The sequence below is a fragment of the Chlorocebus sabaeus genome, chromosome 2 (genome assembly GCF_047675955.1).
Source record: "Chlorocebus sabaeus isolate Y175 chromosome 2, mChlSab1.0.hap1, whole genome shotgun sequence".
Lineage (NCBI taxonomy): Eukaryota > Metazoa > Chordata > Mammalia > Primates > Cercopithecidae > Chlorocebus > Chlorocebus sabaeus.
In genome coordinates, this window is record NC_132905.1 from 50918032 (window position 1) to 50940864 (window position 22833).

The 22833-nt window shown below is 36.4% G+C and overlaps 1 protein-coding gene across 5 annotated transcripts in view; it reads right to left on the reverse strand.

Moving 5' to 3' along the window:
• MACROD2 (mono-ADP ribosylhydrolase 2) overlaps nt 1-22833 on the reverse strand; it is a 2124972-nt gene that overhangs the window by 1226042 nt on the left and 876097 nt on the right. The gene's annotated exons all lie outside the window — the stretch shown is intronic.

A 22833-nucleotide genomic window follows, 5' to 3' on the forward strand; every position in this document is an offset into this window, starting at 1 on the left:
CTTCTTTTAAATTCCAGAAAGAATATTCTACTATTCCTTTTGATAGTTAGTTGTCTTGGATTGATTTATAGTAAGCATAAAGACCAGTTTGCCTAGGACACTATGTTTAAGCCTTTCTTCTTGAGAGAAAGAAGTAGCCCTTTTGTCTTAAAGCATCTCAGTTTATACTAAAGGAGGAAAAAGAAAACAAGAAGCAGTATTTGAGTTGAGGTAGTAGGGGACAGCTAGTGTTATGAAGAGATGCCCTTCTATCCACTTTATTTATTTATTTTTTTTTTTTTGAGACAGAGTCTTGCTCTGTCACCAAGGCTGGAGTGTAGTGGCGTGATCTTGGCTCACTGCAACATCCATCTCCTGGGTTCAAGCGATTCTCCTGCCTCAGCCTCCTGAGTAGCTGGGATTACAGGCACCTGCCACCATACCTGGCTACTTTTTTGTTTGTTTGTTTGTTTTTGTTTTTTGTGTTTTTTTGTATTTTTAGTAGAGATAAGGTTTTACCACGTTAGCCAGGCTAGTCTCGAACTCCCGAACTCAAGTAATCCACCCTCCTTAGCCTCCCAAAGTGCTGGGACTATGAACTTTTTTGAACCAGTACTTTGTCGCCCAGACTGCTGGGATTTGGGGAAAAAAAACATAATTATCCTACTATGAAGAGAATATGGAATGTTGAGACCCTCAGGCCATGGCAGGAGAGACACTTTTAGCTCCTAGTACAAGAAAAACTCATAATCAGTGTGAGTGAACCATGAGGTGGAAAGCCAGGATAGTCTCAGATATGCACTGAGATATCTATGTGAGAGAAGAAGCATAAGAGGCAAAGTGAACTAATGGAGGCAGGACAGCTTGGTGATGGTGGAAGTGGTGCTAATGGCAGTAGCAATAGCACCAAATGACCACAGAGGTGTGGGGCTTGAAAAGTACTTGGCAGGTTGAAAGCATCAGAACATAGGGCCATAAGTTAAGACTGAAAGAGAAACAACTACTGAATAGAAAAGAACTTGTACAAACAAGAATATACATTAAAAGTACAGTCTCATGGCAAAGGAGTTAAGAGTGGGCAAACAGAAGCCAGTTTGGGCCAAATGTAAGAAATAAGGTTAGTAGCTCTTTGAAATATGCCCAAGAAAACAAAAGTTCTCAGAAAGAAAAATCAAAAAGAAAGGAGGTAAACAAAAGTGAGATAGTGTTTACTGGTTGCCTTTATGGGAAAATAAAAATAAATTTGTGAACAAATCTAAATTCCTGTAGCATACTTGAGAGAATGTATTGAGGTCAGTTTTCAGTCCATCAACAAGACAGATTTAATTTACCTGCCTTGCTCACCTACTGGAAAAGTAAGAAGAAAAGAATAAAGTGACATTAATAATCTGTAATTTCCATGTATATGCATTCTCTTAGTAAAATGTATTTTGAGCATATCCCAGTATATGTATTTTTATTCATCAATTATACACATATATTAATTTCCATGTATATGCATTCTCTTAGTAAAATGTATTTTGAGCATATCCCAGTATATGTATTTTTATTCATCAATTATACACATATATTACTGTATATATATTATAAAATATATACAAACATGCAGATTTAGAAGGATAAGAAAAATAAATTTATAGAAAAGCTCTAATATTTCCTTCAGAGGCCATTAAGTTAGATAATGGCTTTCTTTCCTAGCCCCAGTCATAACACAAAGAGTTTGGACTAGACAATATATTCTGGAGGCAGCAAGAAAAAAAAAAAAAAGTAAAATAGTTGATGAACATGAAATGAGATGATCAGATAGTTGTTTTATAAAAATTAAGCCAGGGAATAAGAGTTGGGGATAGTAGAAGGGGAGCTAAGACTAGCAGACCAGAAGCTGGAGAGAGAGCCCCATAGACAGCCAAGGTGTGAAATGATAAAGACCTGAATTTTTGTTTATAGTATAAATGGAGAGAGAAGGGCACACATACTCTGGGATTTGAACCTTATAGAAAACAACTATGAAAGTGTACCCTCTGAAGACAGGAAATAAAGTCCAAGTTTGACTGCAGGCATGTCTCCTGGAAATGACTCCTAGAGTTCATTTTCTTTTCTGATTCAATGTTGGGCTCTATTGTTTCACTGAGGACTTCAGTGTAGTATGGATGGCATTTCAAGTATTACTGATTTCCTATATCTGAGTGAAAAACATTAATCCAAAACCAAACTAATTGTAGAGATAGAAAAAGGTCAGTGTGGAAAGCCAAAGAACATCAAAAACGTCTCAACGATTGTAGGGTATCATTTTCTACTTTAATTGCACACAAATATCTGCTTTGAGTCTAAACATCTATCCATCAGTGTTTTCTTTAGAGCTATTATATCTACCTTAGTAATAAAACATTACAAAGCCTAATAACATACACTTTATATTTCCCCAGATATACTGTAAACAGAACAGAAAAGAGTATCACTATAAATAATTTTTAATAAAGACAGGTCTCAATTTTAAGAAAACACCTCTTCATGTAAGTGCTTCACTGAAATACTCAGGACTAAAGATTACTGCTCTGGGGAGATTTCAGAAAAAAGGTACTGCTATGGTTTGAATGTCTCCTCCAACATTCATGTTGAAATTTAATTGCCATTGTGACCTTAAGAGGTGGGACCTCTAAAAGGTGATTAGGTCAGGGGGCAGCACCCTTCTGAATGGATGAAGGCTGTTATCATGAGAGTGGGTTTGTTATTGCAGAAGTGGGATAGTTATAAAAGAAGGGAGTTAGGCCATGTTTCCTCTCTCTGGAGAACAGTCGGTCTTGCCATGTGATGCCTTCCATCATGGTATGATGCATCAAGAAGGCGCTCACCAGATGCAGCACCTTAATTTTGGACTTCTCAGCCTCTAGACTTGTTAATAAAACAAACAAGTAAACAAACAAAAACCTCTTTTCTTTGTAAGTTACCTAGTTGGTGGTATTCTGTTATACAGCAGCAGAAGATGGAATAAGACAGGTACTTATAAAAAAAAAATCACTAAGAATGTCTGAATGTCTAAATGGGGTGGGAAAGGGGGAATGACATGGTCTCTACTCTATAGTACTCTACCCAAAAGAAAAGTCTTAAAATCAATCTTAGTGTAAGTAATACCAAGGTCATAGAATATTTCTTTATTACCCAAAAGATGTGATTCCTTTCATGGTGCATTACTACCTTATAAATGACAGATAATAAAACAAAACTCAAGTTTACTTACAATAACGTTTTAACTTTCATTTACAACACTGTTTTGCAGTAACTGCCTTGATGAAGGATATTCAAGCTGAAATTCAAAAGAACAGCAAGACAATTCTATCTGATCACCTACAAAAGCTGCATTATAGTGTCATTCAAATATATTGTATGTGGCAAGGGTTGTCTTTCTATATTCTTTTTTTTTCCTGAAAACATCTACTTGAAAGGTAATCTCAGGTAGTCTCCAACACTGTAAGCTAAGGTTTTGAAAGTTAGGGGAAATATTTCAAAGATCCATTTCTTCTTTATCTTTTCCATGACAGTGAAGATGGTGGGGTTTCCCCTTGCCCCTCACATCAGTGGAAAGTTTCTGTTAGAACAAATTACAAAGTAATTAGTTCATTCACTCAATCTACATTAATGAGGGAATTTTTCAATCAAAACCTCTGACTTGATTGTCAGAGAAAGTCTCAAAGGAATGCCTACTTAATTTCTTTTCTTCATTATTTTATCTATGTGATAAAGTTATCTTATAGAACATCAGTCATCTAACTAAAACCAAGTTCTCTATTTTCACAATTGTTTAAACACACAGAGATATCAATGGGAATATTTCTCATATTGGTCAAAGGAAAATATTTAGAGTGTAAGCAATAAAAAAAATTTAACACTTAAATGTTATTTATTAAACTCTTAGAGTTATTCTTAGTTTTGACCTAAAATTTACAAATACACTTCTTGAAATAATAACACTCATTTCATTTCATGCAGTAAAAGTTAAGTATTATTATGGAACAGCTGATGAAGACAAATCACTCTGGCTTATTTCACAGTGCAGTGTCCTCACACTAGCCCTGTACTCTTTAAGCCAAATTCCATTCTTCATCCTGAAACCTATCAGGATCATGATAAAATATTATAGAAGAACACTGTGGTGAGCTTTCAGATAAGAGCAAAGAGTAAAGTGAAAAAGACTTCTTATGTTCCCGAAATGACCTTTCTTTGAAAGAACCTGTCAACCTTTCCAATGAGAGAACATTGATATTTTTAGGGCCAGTTTAACTCAACCTTCCTCTTTTTCTTTTAGTTTTAATGTATGTTGTTCTGGCTGATAAGAGTATTGATTATAGTTTCCCAAGTTTCTCTGGACACAAATGAACAAGTACCTACAGAGGAAAACCCTCCAAGAACACCAGGAGGCCCGGCATGGGGGCTCATGACTGTAATCCCAGTACTTTGAGAGGCTGAGGCGGGAGGATTGCTTGAGTCCAAGAGTCCAAGACCAGCCTGGACAACATGGCAAGAACTTATCCCTACTGGAAAGAAAGAACAACAGAAAATTACTTTAAGCTTGTTCAATTTACTCTTTCAGGAAGCCCATTTGAGATGGAGATTCTGGCCGGGTGCGGTGGCTCACGCTTGTAATCCCAGCACTTTGGGAGTTTGAGACGGACAGATCACTAGAGGCCAGGAGTTCAAGAACAGTCAGGCCAACATGGCAAAAACCCGTCTCTAGTGAAAATACAAAAATTAGCCAGCCATGGTGGCAGGCACCTGTAGTCCCAGCTACTGGGAGGCTGAGGCAGGAGAATTTCTTGAGCTTGGGAGGCAGAGGTTGCAATGAGCAGAGATAGCACTACTGCACTCCAGCCTGGGTGACAAGAGTGAAACGCCATCTTAAAAAAATAAAAAATACGGAGATTCTAAAAGATGTTTAAATACTAGTGGCAAGTAGAAGGATGAGTAACAAACACCCCTGAGAAAAAAAGGAAGAGGGAAGAAACATTTTTACCATTTTCATCACCCCTTTCAATTTGAGAAAATGGAGAACAAAAGGTGTCTGGTAGTTTGAAGATTCAGCAGTAGAATATTGAGAATTTCTGGTAAAATCTAATCTAAAATTTGAGAAAATTCCTGCTTATACCTATAATAAGAATTTTGCCATGGTGGTGAAGTTGGGGAGGGGGATCTCTCTTTCCTAATATCCAAAAATCAGTTCTCCTCTTCCAAATATAAGTTTTACGCAAATACTGGTCATCTGATGAATGTCCACCAGTAGCATGTTAAATGGTCAATGCCTCCAAATCACTGTCTATTCTGGGGACATACTCAGAGATAACCATAAGAGACTGGAGCAAAAATTACTTAGGGACCAATTTTGAGCCCCACCATGCCATGATAAACATTATTTTATGGGAAATGGGAAACCTCAAGTGGCCCAGTCCATATAACTTGCATGTGTGTCAACTGGAGATGGGCCAACAGCCATGACAAATAGCATGTTGCTTTGTCTTACATGCTGGTATTCCAAAGGCAATGTAATTTAAGACAAAAGCTGCTTTTCCAACGTCCACAAAGTACTCAGCTTAAATCAAATTCTTTCATGCGATCTCTCATTCCATCAGACTTGTGTTTAAAAGTATTAAGAAACTAAAAGGAGTTCAAAATCACAAAGGGAAATGCAAATCAATCTACAACAAATCACCTAACAGGTGCCCTGGAAGAGAAGTTTATTGCTACTGACATTGGCCACTTACTTATCACTGATGCTATCTTCTTTATGGATAATATGCACTTCTCCCCCTCACAACTTGGAGTCACATGGAGGAAAACATAGCCCAAACGACCCCTACACTGTTTCAACGGTAAATGCCTTGAAATGACTAAACGTTCCCAAGGTCGTTAGGCCAAGAGATGGGTTCTTCTGTTTCAAGATAGCTTTCTTCCTGACCCATAGCATATGGCTTCTATTACTGCCAGACCATGACCACAAAGACATTTCAAATCCCTGTGAAAAATGTGATTCTATGTCTCCTGCTCAGTTGTGTGTCATGAAGGAGAGTTGAAATTCTGGGGAGTGAAGGGGAGGGGGCAAAGGGTGGGGGTAGGGATTTAATCTACGCCATCCCTTTATATGATATGACTAAGTTTGTAATAGAAACCTTCTCACTTCTGGTTTCTCTCTTTTATCTTACAAACCACTTAATGCTCATAAGGGACAGTGAACACACTTCAGTGTATCATGTTTAAGCTCTCCAAAGATGTGAAACAGCTTTATCAAGGGTGACAGCTCTGCCATTCGCTAATATGCTTTTCAAAATTTATTTTTTTAAAAAGAGACAAAAGTAAATTTATGCTATTTAATCTGTATTAACACAGCAAACAATATTCTGTCTGTGGTGATTAAGAAATGTTTATGAAGTTATTTTGAATTGATGTTTACTTGTAGGTATTACAGTTGCCGCAGAACATTAATAATGAGGACAAGAATTAGTCAACTAACACAAGATATTCCACAAGGCACCCTTAATCCACTCAGATTAGTCTGACTTTCAATATGAACATAATAATGTTCTGCCTTATTAGATTTCACAAATGACGTTTTCTCAGTTTTTAATATAACATAAAATGTAGAACCATCGTCTGATCTTGTAAAAGCATTTTATACAATTAATTATGAGTTTCTAGCATATTCTAATTTTATAGTAGCTGATTTGCAACATCTTTCTGGGCACTGAATTTAATGGTTCCTGACAAAAGAGATGGGCTAAACGATTACACACCCACATACACTTACACACAATAAACAAATGACTCAAACAAGATGTTTGCTTTACGACAAATTCATATCAAGAAGAAAAAAAAAAGCTTTGAACAATTCTCCTTGTTTTACGTATATTAACTGCTTTTGTCCCAATAGTATGGACTTAACACTTTTTCAGTTTGTTCTTTTCATTTGTTTCCATGTGTTTTGTTCTGTTTTTTGGCTGTGCCTGACAATAGTTGACATTTCCCTCAGGGGGAATGTGGAATGTTTCACTAAAAAAAAAAAAAAAAATTCTAACCTCACCTTGTGGAGCCTTGCATGTATCCAGATAGAAATATTTTAGTATATGCAAAACACAAATCAAATTAAATTTCCTGGTTGGGCATGATACAGGGAAAGCCATTGGTATTTTGTTTCCTATGTAAAACATGAGAATTTGTCATAGTAAGGTAGGTTTTGCTAGTTAGGTGGTAAAGATTGCTCAAAATGATGATTTTGTTTAGTTGGCTGGTCAATATCATTAAATATGGTCACTCTTATCTCAAGTAGACTTTTGTAGTACCATCTCAGACACCTGATTCTGAGAATTATGAAGTCAGATTTCAAGATACAGTTAGTTCAAAGAACAGACATTTACAAAGAAATGCAATTACTGGGAGGAAACACATGATCGAGGCTTTGTTACATATCCATTCATACTCCAATTGGTTAAATAATAGAACAATGAAATGTTGCGTTGTGTTTGTTTTCAAGGATGCATTCAGATGTGATTATCCTCACTGGAGGCTCCTATGAACATCTAAATTTTTTCCATTACTGCAACAAGATTTTTATTTTTAACAATTTCCTGCCTGTTAGACAACCAAAAATGTTCTAATGATAAGTTTGTCTGTATAAAGATATTCGCTCATTGATTTGTCTTTTTTTAGATATTTGTTATTTTCTGGATATTTATTATGCATACATAATAAACACTCCCACCTTAGTCCTAAGGAATTAAAATTTTCTTGAGGAGAGAAACAGGCTCAAGAATGAAGAGGAGAGAAAACATTCATTCCTCAAAATTCTTTAATTTACAGATCAATACATTATATCTTTCTAGTTATTACAAGAGTTTTATTTCCTCTTATCATTTTAAAAAACTTTTATGAACTCTCTAAGCACAGGTGCTTTGTACACAAACTACCTTCATTATTTCACGAAATATTTCTTGGATCATCTAACATTTGCTATCAATTGGCATATATTCAGATATGCTTTTGGAGTCATAAAATTTTCAAATCCTGTGCATGTTTCTGCCAAACTGATTCATTCAGGTAAGTATTCTGTTTAACTGTCTATCATTGCCAAAAGTTAGGATATAGCTCTAAAAGTCTGATTTCCTATTAACAAGCCTCTATGGACCTCTTACCCATAAATTAATCCTCAAGATGGGAGTAAGGAGAAGGATTTATCTAGTCATTTCCATCTTCTAGGATTTGATTGACTGGTATAGGCAACCTATGGATAACATTAATAATTTTAGACATTTTAATTCTATTTCTTCAGTGTCTGTGCCATTTCAGATTGGAGGATTCCTGCTTTAAAGACAGTCATCATATGCAGAGTCCTTCATTAACCTTGATTCTCTTTGGGGTTTCTGTGTGGATCCCTTTGCCTTTGCTTCTTTTGAAGTACAACCAGCAGGTCCATTCCCAGCACCCTTCCCTGAGTTTCCCTGAAGTTAGCTTCTCCTAGTGATGGATAAAACTGGGGCACTGGAATTTTAACAAATTTGTGCTACAGGACACCAGTCACTAAAGATGCTTCAATACAAACTATTCCCAGATCAAATGATTTTGAGAAACTCTGCATACATTAGTCCCTCTTGGGTATTACAGTGTAACAGCAAACTGAAAGCCTCCTCTGCAGTAGAAATAATCTGTTTAACCCTCTCTTTTCCAACATGTTTTTGAGTACGGACCCCTCAGTTTTTGCGTGTGTTTATTAGTTTTGTGGGTTTTTTGTTTGTTTGATTGTTTTTGTCTAACACCTACAAACAATCTATTCTTTGGGGGAATTCTGTAACCATTTAAGGATTTAAACCTGTTTAGCAAAAATAGGAATCAAAAAGGATATGGTAAAATCTTTCATTGCTGGGCAGGTTGTTATTTGACATAACATTTTCTACTATGTCTGTAACACACTTGCCTGACTTTTCCTGAATAAGCTACATGGGAAGAGGGTAGCTAAGAAAATGATACTTAGCCATAATGGATACTAAGGCACTATGAGTGATGGGACCTAACACACTGTCTGGCATCTACTAAGAAATCTGTAATAAATATCAAAATGGAATTGAAATGGCCATGGTTTCTTAAGGTCCAGTTTCTAAGAGAATGGTGCAATGCCGTTACAGAGCAGTGGTAGTAGAAATTGCTCTGGTCCAGAATCTGAGCAAGTGATAATGGATTCAACGATACACTGACCTCAAGCAACTACAGTTAGGTTGAGTCAGTCCCATAGGAACTGTGATCCTGGGTCTTTCCCTCTGTACTTCCCTTACCTTCACTCAGACTTTAAGAGCCTGAATTTCTGCATTTTTCCCTAGTAGACCAAGGACTGAATGTCCCAACTTAATATCAATTTGCCAATGGCTGAGGCGAGGTGATGGCTAACAAACTGCCACAATGCCAAATTTCCTCTAAATAGGGTACTTCAGTTGGTCCATCTTAGTTAGACCTTACTGACTATCTTATATATTAAATAGAACCCTGGACTCCATATGAACTGGCATTAACTGATATTTTACACGTTCTTTCATTTTTGAATAGAACTCCTACTCCATATATGTCTTCATGTATCCTCTTTCCTTCATCTTCTGATTCCTGAACCTGTCCAGGGAGAATGGTCTGAAGTTCAAAGGTTGACTTTTCCCCCATGTGTCCAAGACCCAAGTAATAAATAAAAAGTAACCATGGGAGAAATAGCAGTGCCGGAAATGGCACAGTTTTGGGGAAAAAAGGTTGTTATAGGGGACTTTACATGCACACAACAGCAAAAACTAAACTAAAAATATGTTCCATTTAGTTCTACTATACCACAGTAAGGGGAGGGTCAACTTTGATGAATCAGTCTCCTTCTCAATCATTCACTCACTCAAACATATATACACATGTATGTATACAGAGAGAGTCTATATATGCATAATCTATACATAAATATACACACATATTATACATAGTCTATATAGACTATACATATACATATATACACACATATATAAATATATACACACACATAATTCTCATAGATATGCAACTAGTCAACGAGAAAAGAGGAATAACTGAAAACACACTTTGAATCACTACCTAATTTCTATTACCCTGATAACACTGAGATGTATTAACAATGGTTAATACAACTTGGAGGATAATAGAATAAACTATTCTATTATCAAACAGCAACTGTGGTGGTTCACAGGTAGATACATTGTAGTACCCATTGTAGATTTTACAAATTTAAAAATTCGCTAATATAATTTGAAGTGTCTTCTTAAGATTTTTAAATGCATACATGAATATATAGAATGAAGCAACTTCATAACCTGTGATTGCCATCATATATTTCACTGGTCCCTTCCAATTTTAACTATTCATTTCTACTGAGTCTGCAGTGATTGGGACCCCTGATTTATATCACTAAGGATCAATCTTTCATTATCATTGCAGTCATCAAATATATTTTACATGATTAAATTGATTTATGACAAGGCCCAATTAGCCCTCCCTATAGGCTGTAAAAAGTTTTCTGGGAAGTTGTTTAAACTAAACATTTTCTATCAATTTGTTTCTATTTCTAGTGTTTCCTCTGAAGTTTGATTGTTAATCCTAAAAAAAAAAAAAAAAAAAAAAAAAAAAAACCTCACTAGTGGCAAGGGTAAAGGTCACAAATTGGCATTTCTTCTTAAAATATATCAATTTAAATGCAAATTCTGGCCTTTATTCCTAACCTTTAAACAGTTATTTCATAGAAATGCAAAAAGCAAGAGTAAATTTTGTTTTCATATCTACATAGCAACACTCTAATATATTATTTATCTTCATTTATCTATATAAACTCTACATTTTTACAGCTTGATGGGTATCTTTAGGGATAAGCAAGATTTTCTCAGAAAATTTATTTATTTATTTTAAATATTCATAGAATAGTTTAAATCTAACTTTAAGAAAATAGAGCCTCATCATTTTTCACCCTTTGAATCACCAGAGTTGCCACATTTTTTGTTATACTATTTTTATTTAGCTTATGCAATTTACAAAGCTATGGCATTCATTAGTGACAAATAAATTGAAATAGTCTTTATGATGGTTGAAACCAATTCGAATACACTTCCATGAAAATAAAAATGTAAGGCAGACAGCATTTTCCACTTGCATTTCAAAATGTAATAATTGAAAACACAGAAAATACTACTTACTAATGAGGTGACCATTTTGTCCTAGTGCCTACATTAGAGTATAATCGAAATAATTAAAGTTTTAAAAGAGAGGAAAAAAGCTATTTAGAAAACATTAAAAGTTTCAAAGCATTAAATTAACTGAAAACTTCAGGATTATTACCAGAATTAAATTTCTTATGATGTGAACTTTGATACCTCAGAATCGTAAAAACAGATGTGAATACACCAAACTGTCGCTGTTTCAATGCCTCACAAGGCGGCATCACAGAGGCACTCTGTGCCTCCTGCGTATCCTCTCAGCCTGCGATTTCCTCTGCAGCTGTCTGGGATAATTTTCTTGCATCAAGGCAGTGTCTCCTCTCAAGAAGTTTGATTCTCTCAACTTTTCTTCCTCAGGGATTTCTCCCAAGTCACGGCAGCTATCTTAGCCCCTTGCAAGGCAGTTTAGAAGTAGGAGGGAGTTAACACCCACAGCCCCATAAGCCCCACATATGGAATGAGAGTTAGTGATAAACGCCTGAACTTCCAATCCTTTAGACCTGTGCTGTGCAATCCAGCAGTGACTAGCTATGTATGGCTATTTACACTTACACTAACTAAAATTAATTAATGCTAAAAATGTAATTCCTCAGTCACACTAGTCACATTTCAGATGCTAAATAGTTACATGTGGCTATGGTAGAAGACAGTGTGGACATACAATGTTTCCATCATTACAGAAAGATCTACCGAACGGTGCTACTTAGATGAGCAGGTTTGGTTACGTTTACTACATGGTTCTTCAGAGGATTCCCAGCAGAACTGAAACTCAGTTGCCCACAGTGGTAACTCCCTAAGCAGCACATCCTTCCCTGGGTTTTCCCCTGTTCTTAGCTCACTCTCTACTTCACTTCTACTTCCCAGGCTCACGAGTCAAATAAATAAATCAAGCAAACTGCTTGCACTCAAGGTCTTGACTCAGGCTCTGCTCCGTGGGGAAACTGAAATTAAGAGAAGTAACATCTTGACATTTTTGACAATGTTTAACTGAGATGCAAACAGGAAAAAGATAATTATAACAATTAAATTGTGTGTATTTGCAATCTCTTGGGGCTGCATCCTGACTGTGTTGGGTTCCCTTGAGACCAGTGGGGAACCCCAAAGAGGTAGAAGTCTAACTCCAGAAAGCCTTAAAATGTGGCTCTCTCCGAAGGTCCCTTTAAGAAGCAGCAGTGAGGGGCTGCATCAGAATAGAAGACGTGGACCCAGCCTTCCTCAAACTACCATTCCATATCTTAGCGCACCTGCTCTTCTTCCCTCCTCTGTACCTCCCTCCTTCCCAATCCCTCTCATTTTTCAACCACCCTTACTTCCAAAACACAATATTTTCACCCGACTGATTGGCTTCTGACACTGTCCCGTTTCCTCCTCAGCCTGATCAATTCAGCGAAGACAAAGTAGTAAAAGAACTCGCAAAGGCATGAAGTCGAGGTGCGGGAGGGTAGGAACTACATCTTCTCTGCTTCTTTTGGTTGCAACACTGGTCTCAAGGGGACCCAATATAGTCAGAATGCATCCCTAAGAATATAACAATCACCAAACATGAACCTTACATAAGCCCCATAGTGCCATGCACTACTGAGCACAAGAGCAACAACAAATGAAAACAATGGCAAACTCACAACAACTTGGCAGGACAATGTGTGCCAGATATCTTGTGTTGTAGCTTTTTTTTTTTTTTTTTTTTTTTTTTTTAAGACAGAGTTTCACTCTTGTCACCCAGGCTGGAGTGCAGTGGCGCAATCCCAGCTCACTGCAACCTCCACCATCCTGGTTCAAATGATTCTTCTGCCTCAGCCTCCAGAGTAGCCAGGATTACAAGCGCCCACCACCACACCTGGCTAATTTTTGTATTTTTACTAAAGATGGGGTTTCGCCATGTTGGCCAGGCTGGTCTCAAACTCCCTACCTCAGGTGATCCACCCACCTCAGCCTCCCAAAGTGCTGGGATTACAGGCACGAGCCATCGCACTTGGCTGTTGTTGCCCTTTTTTTAATGGAAGGGATAAGGTAGGCAGGAGGATTGGGGAGTAACCGACAAAAAGCAAATCTTACATGGATATTCCAAAAGGATATCTGCAAATAATTTTTTCCTAAACGTTTTTTTCCTATAAGTCTGTGATTATGTCTCTAAACAGTCATGTCCATAAAACTGAAAATATTCCCAAATAAATGGCAAATGCATACATTCATTCACTCACTCACAAAAGGCAGTGCAGATATACATGTGTCAGCCACTGCGCCACAGGTAGGAATGCAGAGTAATTAACTTATTCAACAAATATATATTAGACATATATCATACATCAAGCCTTATGGTAGGTGCTGAGGTGACAGCAGTGGCCAGTTCCTCCCAGGGATGAAACACAACACTTGGGGGAACCCAGGTGAGCAAAGTAAGGCTCGCAACATAGCACCCCAGGTAGGTATGCTCACAAACCATCATCCCGAGTGAAATGTGCAGATGAAGTAACCAACACTGAGATTTCACCGTGCATAACGAGAAAACTATTTGAACTAGGTACAGGTAAAGCCAGTTAAGATTATTGTTAAAAATATATTTTTAAGGATAAATTTAAGACTTATGAGGACACTTTCTAGCCAGCAAAGCACAGACAGGCTGGTATTGTGGGTCTGATTTAATAAAAGAAATATGTGTGGCTGGTTCAATTATGGTAAATTATTGTTTCTCAAGTGCCTGAGTACAAACTGTTTTATCATGTAGGTGAAATAAGCCCTTCCTTTGTTGGTCTGGCTCTGATATGCATCTGCCTAGTAATTCCCTGCCTATTCGTAACTGCACCCTTGTTTCAGTTCACTCTTAACTGAATTGCCGCATTTTGAATATGGTTTCTCTCAATCTGCGTGTTGGGTATTCAGTAAATCAATATCTAGATTACTTATTGATTTTTCTAGTGCTATGTGCACATCTAGATATTTCTTCTAGTTTGAGAAAATGAAATAGAAACAAGATTATATTAACATACTCTTTCCAATACGTGAAAAACAAACTCAGTATGATATTCAAATTTGGTGTTGGAATGTTTTTTAGAAGAATATGATTTTTTAAATCTCAATTTATAAACAGAAAGATGCCATCACTAAGAAACTTGCCAATGTTTTACATAGCACAGAGCTTAACCACTATTATTATTATTTTTTAACAACTCTAAAAACCATCGCAGAAGTAAATCTCACAACATAACATAGCCCAATTACTACTCAGAGAGACTTGGCAATCACAGCATGGCCAATTCAAATTTCAGTGATGCCTCTTTAAACCTTAATGAACCATAGTGCCCTGATGAGAGGTTTCACTGAATCCTGGTCAACCAAGCATACATTTTACACAGAAAAGAGGAAACCAGAAACCCACTGCATCTTAAGTAGTAATATTTGCATCAGCAATGGTTATGAATCACTTTTTCTTTGGATAAAGAAACCAAATAGCCACAGCTCTTTAAGATTCATATTTAGGGGTGATGGCTCAATTCAACATGAAACTGACATTACATCATGCAATACTCTGCATCAATTTATCATAATAAGTTATCAATTTATGACTTGAACTTCTAGGGAAATAATAGTTGTAGAGTTTTATACAATAAAAAGCACATTTTTGCAATGTTTAACAAAGAACTAAAGATATTTTGTCTATAGACAAATAACGCTGAGACTAATAAAATAATTGATTCAATGAAACAAAAATATATTTTGTTAATCAGAAAATAATGTTGGTCACAAATTGCATTCAAAGGTCATATATTTTCATTTCCTTACCAGTCATTTTGGCGTGTGTGGACACAGTGATGGGTAAAATATGTCCAGAGAGAGAAGGTCAGACTATGGAGGCACTAATATTCACATTCTAAATATGGTACTGCTCCGATGCCCCCTCATTTTTTCTTAAGACGCTTAAAAATCATCATTAGACAACTGCCGCTAGAACTTCAGCTGGCTCAGGTGAAAAAATAAGTAGTGTTGAGCTACCCGAATACACTGCCTGGAAGGTGAAACCCCATCCTGAAGCTGTGCAACTCTTCTGAATTGGAGACCATTTTTTCCCTTAAAAAATAGTTCTGCAACACACAGTGGGGCGGGGGAGCAGGGAGCGGTGGGAGGGAGAGCATCAGGAAAAGCAGCTAATGCACCCTGGCTTAATACCTAGGTGATGGCTTGATAGGTGCAGCAAACTACCACGGCATACGTTTACCTTTGTAACAATAAATAGAAAAAAAAAAAAGAAGGAAAAAAAATAGTTCTGGACCATCACATGTTAATAATAGTTGTGGGCAAAAAGGGGAAGAGAAGTGGAAAAGAGAACTTGTCCATTATGTTGGTCCAACAATAAAACAGAATGAAATTATTTGACTTAAGATGTGCCAAAACATACATTGCATTCCTCAGTAAAGATGCAATGGTTCATGGTTATTAGCATGATGTAATACCGTATATATTAAACTCATTACCCCTACTCCTTTCAAGTGTCAAATGTCACCTCTTCAGGGAAGCTTTTCCTGACTCTCCATGCTAGATCAGGTTCAATGATGTAACATTCCTTCACAACACAATTTCCATTAGAAAAGCATTTGTACAATCATTTATTTCAGATTAGTCTCCACCCATTGCATAGTACATTCCAGGTAAGTAGCAGGATTATCTGTCTCCTACCATTGCTGTCACTTAGGTCTTGCAGAGTGCCTAATGCATAGTAAGCACTAGAATAGAATGACTTTGAATGACTGAATTAAGAAAAGAATGTCCCTGCTGTCCCCGTTAATCCTAAAAGTAAAGTGAGAATCAGGAACTTCTTACATAGGTGTTATTCTGGATGATATTTTGGTAACATATCTGAATATTTAACATGCATAACCTTTTGCCTCTTTCATAGAAGTCGTATATACAGGAATGGTCAAAGAAATGTTTTTCATCCTCACAATAGCTCAGAATCAACTTCCAACAGCAAGTAATTAATGAAACAAATTCTGCTATATACTTAGAATGCATGGACTAGTTGCAAAACAATATATATATAAAGCAAACATAGGAAAATTGTATACATATACAGAAGAAAATGTATATAAAAATTCTGAAAGAATATCAACTATTAGCAGGGCTTATGCTTTAAGCAGTATATATCATCTTTATTTTCTTCATTATGCCTTCCTGAACTTTACCAACGAATGCACATTAATTTCATAATCAAAAAATAAAAATTTTAAAAGAAGGAAAACAAAAGACGTTGTGACAATACTATGAATAGAGTGTAGCATTTCATACATGTAATTTTTTCTACTTCATATGAGACTTAGATATTAGTACATAAAAAATTAAATGGTTACAGATTTTGAATTCTTATTAATAAATAGTGAATGTTTATTAAAATGTTAGTCAATAATTAGGCTTCTAAAATTAAATATCTAACCTCCAACACTCTGAATAATGAAGGCTAATAGTTTCCAAGAGGAAACACAGCAAAGAGTATGTTCCAACAACTTTTTTTTTTTTTCTGGCAAGGAGAATATGGGTACACAAAAATAAAACACAGTTACAAATTAGTTACACCATCTGTAAAGTCTATCAGGGTGCAAAACTTAGAACAAAAGAAAATTTCAAACTTCTTTTATATAGCTGGGGTCAATGGTAGGAGCTTCGGTTTATGATTTTTGATTAAGTGACTAAAGTAATGCTTAAATCTCAGAGAGGACATAGTATCTACCTAGGGGTTATTGTGAAATAAAACCACATACCATGTAAACAAAGCATCCATGCCATACCTGGAATGTGCTTTTCATTCAACCCGTGTTTATTACTATTATTGTTGTATGTAGGGGCTGGATAGAGGAAAATAATTTGCTCAAATCGTCAATAACTGTTACAACTTCCTACTTAATGCAGTCGCTGTGAAAGGAGACTAACTACTGTGTAGATTGACAACCAGATCCCAAGGATATCAATAAAGAGTTCAATAAGTCATTTGATGCCAACTTAATTTTTTAATGTAGTTGGAGCAGTCCCCGGGGACCCCGTGGCTGCCGCAAAGTAGTTCCATAACAGCAAATGTCACAGCCGTCCAAGGACGTGATAATGCTAATGTAGCATTCTTCATAAAATAAAACAGGGTTGCTGCTCGCCCTGACATCATAACAAAGCCCTGATGGATGTGCACTCTGCGTGCTGAATTGATTTTTGTTAAGTCCGAGCTCTCCTACTATTTTATCCTAATGTGCCTAAATAAGCAGTGTTGACTCCTTAATTTACTCATTTTAACACCAGCAGCTTCCAGGACTCCATTAGCATGATGCTGCATTTAGGCTGTCTGCTGAATTTTCTAACCTCAAATGTATGAAATCTGAATTGTTAAAATTGATAAAACTACCAGAAAAATCATTTCCTTTAAGACCAGTAGGAACTTGTGTATCAGCATTTCAACTAGTTACATCCGTGAATACTTCGACTGGAGGGTACAGTGAATTAATCAGGATGCTTGGCTTATTATGACAGCTGATTGTGGATACATGTTACAAACGCAACCCAAAGGCCCTAAAGAAGTAGTTGAATGTTTTGTCACTGAACGAAGTCATTGGAGAGACACGCATTGAGTGAAATTCAACAAAACAGAATGCAATTCAATAGATATACGAATTCTGCCAAAAGCAAAATAGACTACTAGGTTCTGGAGTAATTTGGAAATAAACAGTAAATTCTGTAAGAAAAGAAAATAAAAAGAATTACCGCAAGCAACACAAAGATAATCTTAAAACAAATTGAAAATATACACCAAAATAGAAGATGATTTTAACTAAGAAAAATTCAAAAAGAATTTATGTTAGAGACATTAGCCTGATGTACAATGAGGATGCTAAAACCTTGGGGATACAGTAATACATGTATTTATTTGGGAATATAAAAATCTATTTTCTTAGGAGTCAATGCGTGGGTATTGTGGGTTCAGGCTTGTGTTTCATTTCTGTTTTGTTTTGTTTTGTTTAAACTATCTAGTGTTTATTTCTGAGTGTTTGGTGGTTGTATTTTATTACTCAGGGTATTGAGCTATTGCAAGGTGATATATTCAACGAATTTCTCCTTCTATCAAGTTCAGTGTTTTACTGGTTTTAAAAACAGCCATTACTTTTATTGTCTCTAGCAAATCCAAACACATGCTTTACTTTAGTTCCACATCTGTATTGATAATGATAGGTCACCAGCTCGTCAGTACAACCCAAACGGTGGCATTATAAAAGCCTGTCTCCTTATTGAAGCTTAGCCTTTGCTTGTAAAAACAAGGCGAAGGTCCAATTAGCGATTCAGAGGAAAATGGAAGGGTAATCTTTTGTGCATAGGCATCCCCATTCAAAAACCTATAATCCATAATGAGTCCTGTTTAACACAAAAGGATGCTTTCCTTTCAGACAAGCCCAAATACCAGGTCACTAATGAGCAAGAATTTAAAATGTGAAGGCCATGAATGAAACAAGTTATTGTGAAAATTGGCTCATATTAAGAGATTTAAAAGACTTGACTGGTCCTGTTTGGCCTGACAGGTCTAGCTAATTAATCAAATGCTTTGATAAGTAACTAACTTCTCCCATTTTAAAGAGGAATTCTAACCGGCCAAACAGTGAAGGAAAAGAACAGTCTTGATGCTGCTTAAAATATAGAGAATGGAATTTCATGGCCATCTGCATGACCTACACTTTTATTGACAAAGGTGTTCCAGTAAACGTTTTGATATGTGGATATGCTAATTAGAAAGCATTAGAAATTAGCACATTTTAATGCCCTTGTTATAAGCCCTTACTTCAGAAAAAAGGTACCAATATGGAGACCTTTCTAGAAAAGACTTCAGACACTATTGTCATTGGTCAGGTTTGCTAGGAGAAAGCTTGCAATGAGGCAGAGCACAAAGGACCAGGTTTCTTGTCTTGCTTCACTGCCAAGTACTTTCCTTTTACGGCTCTCACTGCTAGGCATCTCTGTGGTACGGGAACGGTACTTGTTTAATTAGAATGTTCAGGAATCTCTTTCCCTTGTTCTCAATTCAAAAAACAATGTATCAGGTGGTAAGTCTTTTATTGTCCTTAGAGTGAAAGCACACAGGGCAGACATGCCTGCAGCAGTGACAATGGACCATGTGGTTAAAAAGGCAGCTAGAGGCCCCACAAAGTGCAAAGACTTGGGAGTTTTTCAGAGGTAGGTTGAAACATGGAGCCTCACCACTTAGGAGCTTTGTAACCTCCTGCAGGTCTTTTAAAACATTTTGAACCTCATTTATCTTAAATGGAAAATGGGACAAATAAGACCTTTTCTGCAGGGCAGCTCTGTTTGAAGGACAGTGACTGGCACACGGTAGTACCTCAATAAACACTGTCTATTTTTTCTGCCTGAGAACTTACTGTGGCAGAAAGTTACTTTCTGCCTCCAAAGAACCACAATACATCCATGGGTAGCCCCTCCCAATTGCCATGGGACTAGATTTGGCTAATGAGACATTAACAGAAACTGGATAAGTGCTTGCACATTGAGACTTGTACTCTTGGAATACTTATTCTTCAAGACAATCCCTCTTTGAAATCAGCTGCTATTCTGTGAGAAGCTCAGCCTAGTCATGTGGAGAGGTCACATGAGGAGAATTGAGACCTCTCAGTAGACAGCCAGCACTGACTTCCTAGCTGTGTATATTAAACCACCACAGAAGTGGATCCTTCAGCCCCTCCAGGTGAGCTACCCCATCTGATGGCACATGGAGCAGAGATAAGCCATCCCCATTGAATCTTGTCCAAACTGTGGAATTGTGAGCAAATCAATAATTGTTGATGTTTCAAGTCACTACATTTTGGGATGATTTTTTAGCAACAGACAACCAGGAAACTTCATCACCTTTTTATCATCTGCCACTGATGACCAACTCCCAAGAATTCTGTGGAGTGTTTAAAGAAGCTACAGTATGCAATACCATTACTAGCCGAGTATTTTCTGAGAACTTTCGAATTTTATAATTGTTCACCAACTCTGAATTGACAAAAACAATTGACCAAATATACAACCCTCTCTATTTCTTAGAGATATTGTGAATAAATGAAATCATTAGACAAGTGATTACCATATAGACAAATTTTGGAATTTTCATATAGTTGTGGGAAATTTTTATGTATTTGGCCCTGGTATTTCTCCTCCTGCAGTCCATCATTTTTAGACAAATGCTCAAAATGAACTGTCAATATGGCAAGTTCCTAACTAGCTTTATTTATATCATTTATTTTACTCTGTCAGCAAGCAATATAAGTATTTGTACTTGGATTACTTTGAGCATATCTTACAATATCATAATCTGAAAACAGTGAGGTAGCAAAGACTGCTATTTCCTATCCCAATGTCTATTTCTTCGTCCTTGTTAGTGAAAACACAAAAAACAAAAACAAAAATAAAAACTCACCAAATATATTTGGGATTTGGGATGGTATTACACCCAACTACAATTCTAGAATCCCAACCTTCCCGTTTGCAAGGTATGGTCATGTGAGTTAGCTCTGACCAACAAGACCTAAGCAGAAGTGATGTATGGGATTCACAGAAAGACTCTTTATAAAGTAGAGAACAACTCTCTTGGTTTCTCACTTCACTTTTCTAGCTTCCTTCTTACTGGGATGGCTGGTAATCCAGCAGCAGTCTTGAACCATGAGGCAACCTTGAGTGTGCTAAGGATATGGACACCCAGGTCCCTGATGACAGCTGAACCACTCTGCCAGCTCCAGACTCCTTATGTCTGCACTTTTTTAAAACATGAGGATAAAAAATAAACTTCTACTTTGTTTAAGCCATTATTATTTTAGGATTTCTGTTATTTGCAGATAAAATTAATCATAAGAAATACAAATAACTTAAGTATTGCTATACATGAAGAAAAGAAAAGGGTTTGATTGTAGCCTCAGTTTAAAATTTTTAAATGGAAAAGAAAATATTTCTGAAGAAGGTCAACAAGTCACAAATAGCGACAAGTTTGCTGATGAAAAATAAACATACACAAACTAGAATCCAGTAAGAGTCCACACCTTTTTGTTATAATTTGTTTTGCATATTCAAAGATTACACAAAAATTATCATAGAATCATGCCTCTATAACTGCTGAGCATGGAAAGACACAGAGAAACCAGTCATCATTGTTGTATTTCTTCAACGGTTTGGCCCTGCCATTTAAGTATACTTTGAGAACATCCAGTTAAAGAAGAAGACCAAAATACACATTCTAGATTATAAACTGAGGAAATTTGCCTAAATGTAACCAAATGACAGCACTTTTTTTTTAGATTGAAATACCCAGATTCTATACAATGAAATTCAATGTGGAATTAATCCATTTCTTCACTAATAACATGGATGGGAGATGAACACAATGGTGTGGGTATATGCACAGATGTATGATGATAATTATCAAAAGCTCTATAAAAGCACATTTTTATTTTTCAGAAGAAAACTGCAGGAGGTTATTTTTTCAATGACTGAAAAGAGCATATTTTATATTGAAATCTCAAATTCAGATAGTTTCACGGTGAAAGATTATATTTTCAACAAAGTATTCAGATGCCTCACTTAAATGAAAGTTAAACCTACCAGGAAATAGTCAAAGTCCAATTGTTTTCCTAATAACTACTGAAAACAGAAACTCAGAAGACAATTTCACTCCCCAGACCTTGTAACGCCAAGCCATAGCTCACGATAGCATTGCAAGCGCACCAAATGGCTTGCCAAAAACTGTAGCTAGAAAAATGAGAAAGGGGACATTGTGAATGACAGAGTTTACTAGTAAGTAGAATATTATACAAATTATATCTACAATGTTTAAAAGGCTCAGATACCCTAAAACTTATCCATCTTAAGTGGAAAGGTATCCATCTTAAGTGGTGCAATATCTTACGGGTTTTCAGTAGCTAGAATGTTACCTTTTTTTTGCCAAGGCTTTAAATGCATGTTTAATTCTTTTAAAAAAAAATAATTGAAAGATAAGTGATATCACATTCCCAGCTAAAATCCATCAAGTTTTACAGGAATAAGGCTCTTGTTTTGTACAAGATGCTAGAAAATGCACTTCTAAAAGGTCTATGATACTCATGCCTTCAAGATATATGTTGATATATCTTGTTCTTGCCATTTTGTTCAAAACTATGAGATGTCAAATACCTACTTGATGGATTTCTGAATAAACACTTGAATCCTAAACAATATTAAACATTCATTTAGAAGTATGAAATAAAACAACTATACTTGTACACAGACAAGTCTAAGGCGCCTATAAGATGAGGCGGCCCTTACTTGACAGAAGTCTTTGGAAATGTAAGTATCCACTGGTAGGCTTTACTCATGAGTACACCAGGGCAAGCTCGGAAGTGCCAGAGGGGGTCTTGGACAAACCTGTTCACCTACATGGTAGCTCCCAGTGGTCCTGAGTGTTCTCCCTAAACTTCTATATGATAAACTGAAGTATAAAATGAAACCATCTGAATCTTCTTGGACCATTCAATAGCTCTCTTATTCTCCTAGTCAAGGACCATGCCCAAAGATGTGGACTAGACTTAGGGAAAACAAAAGAGAAAGGAAGAATTACGTAAGACTG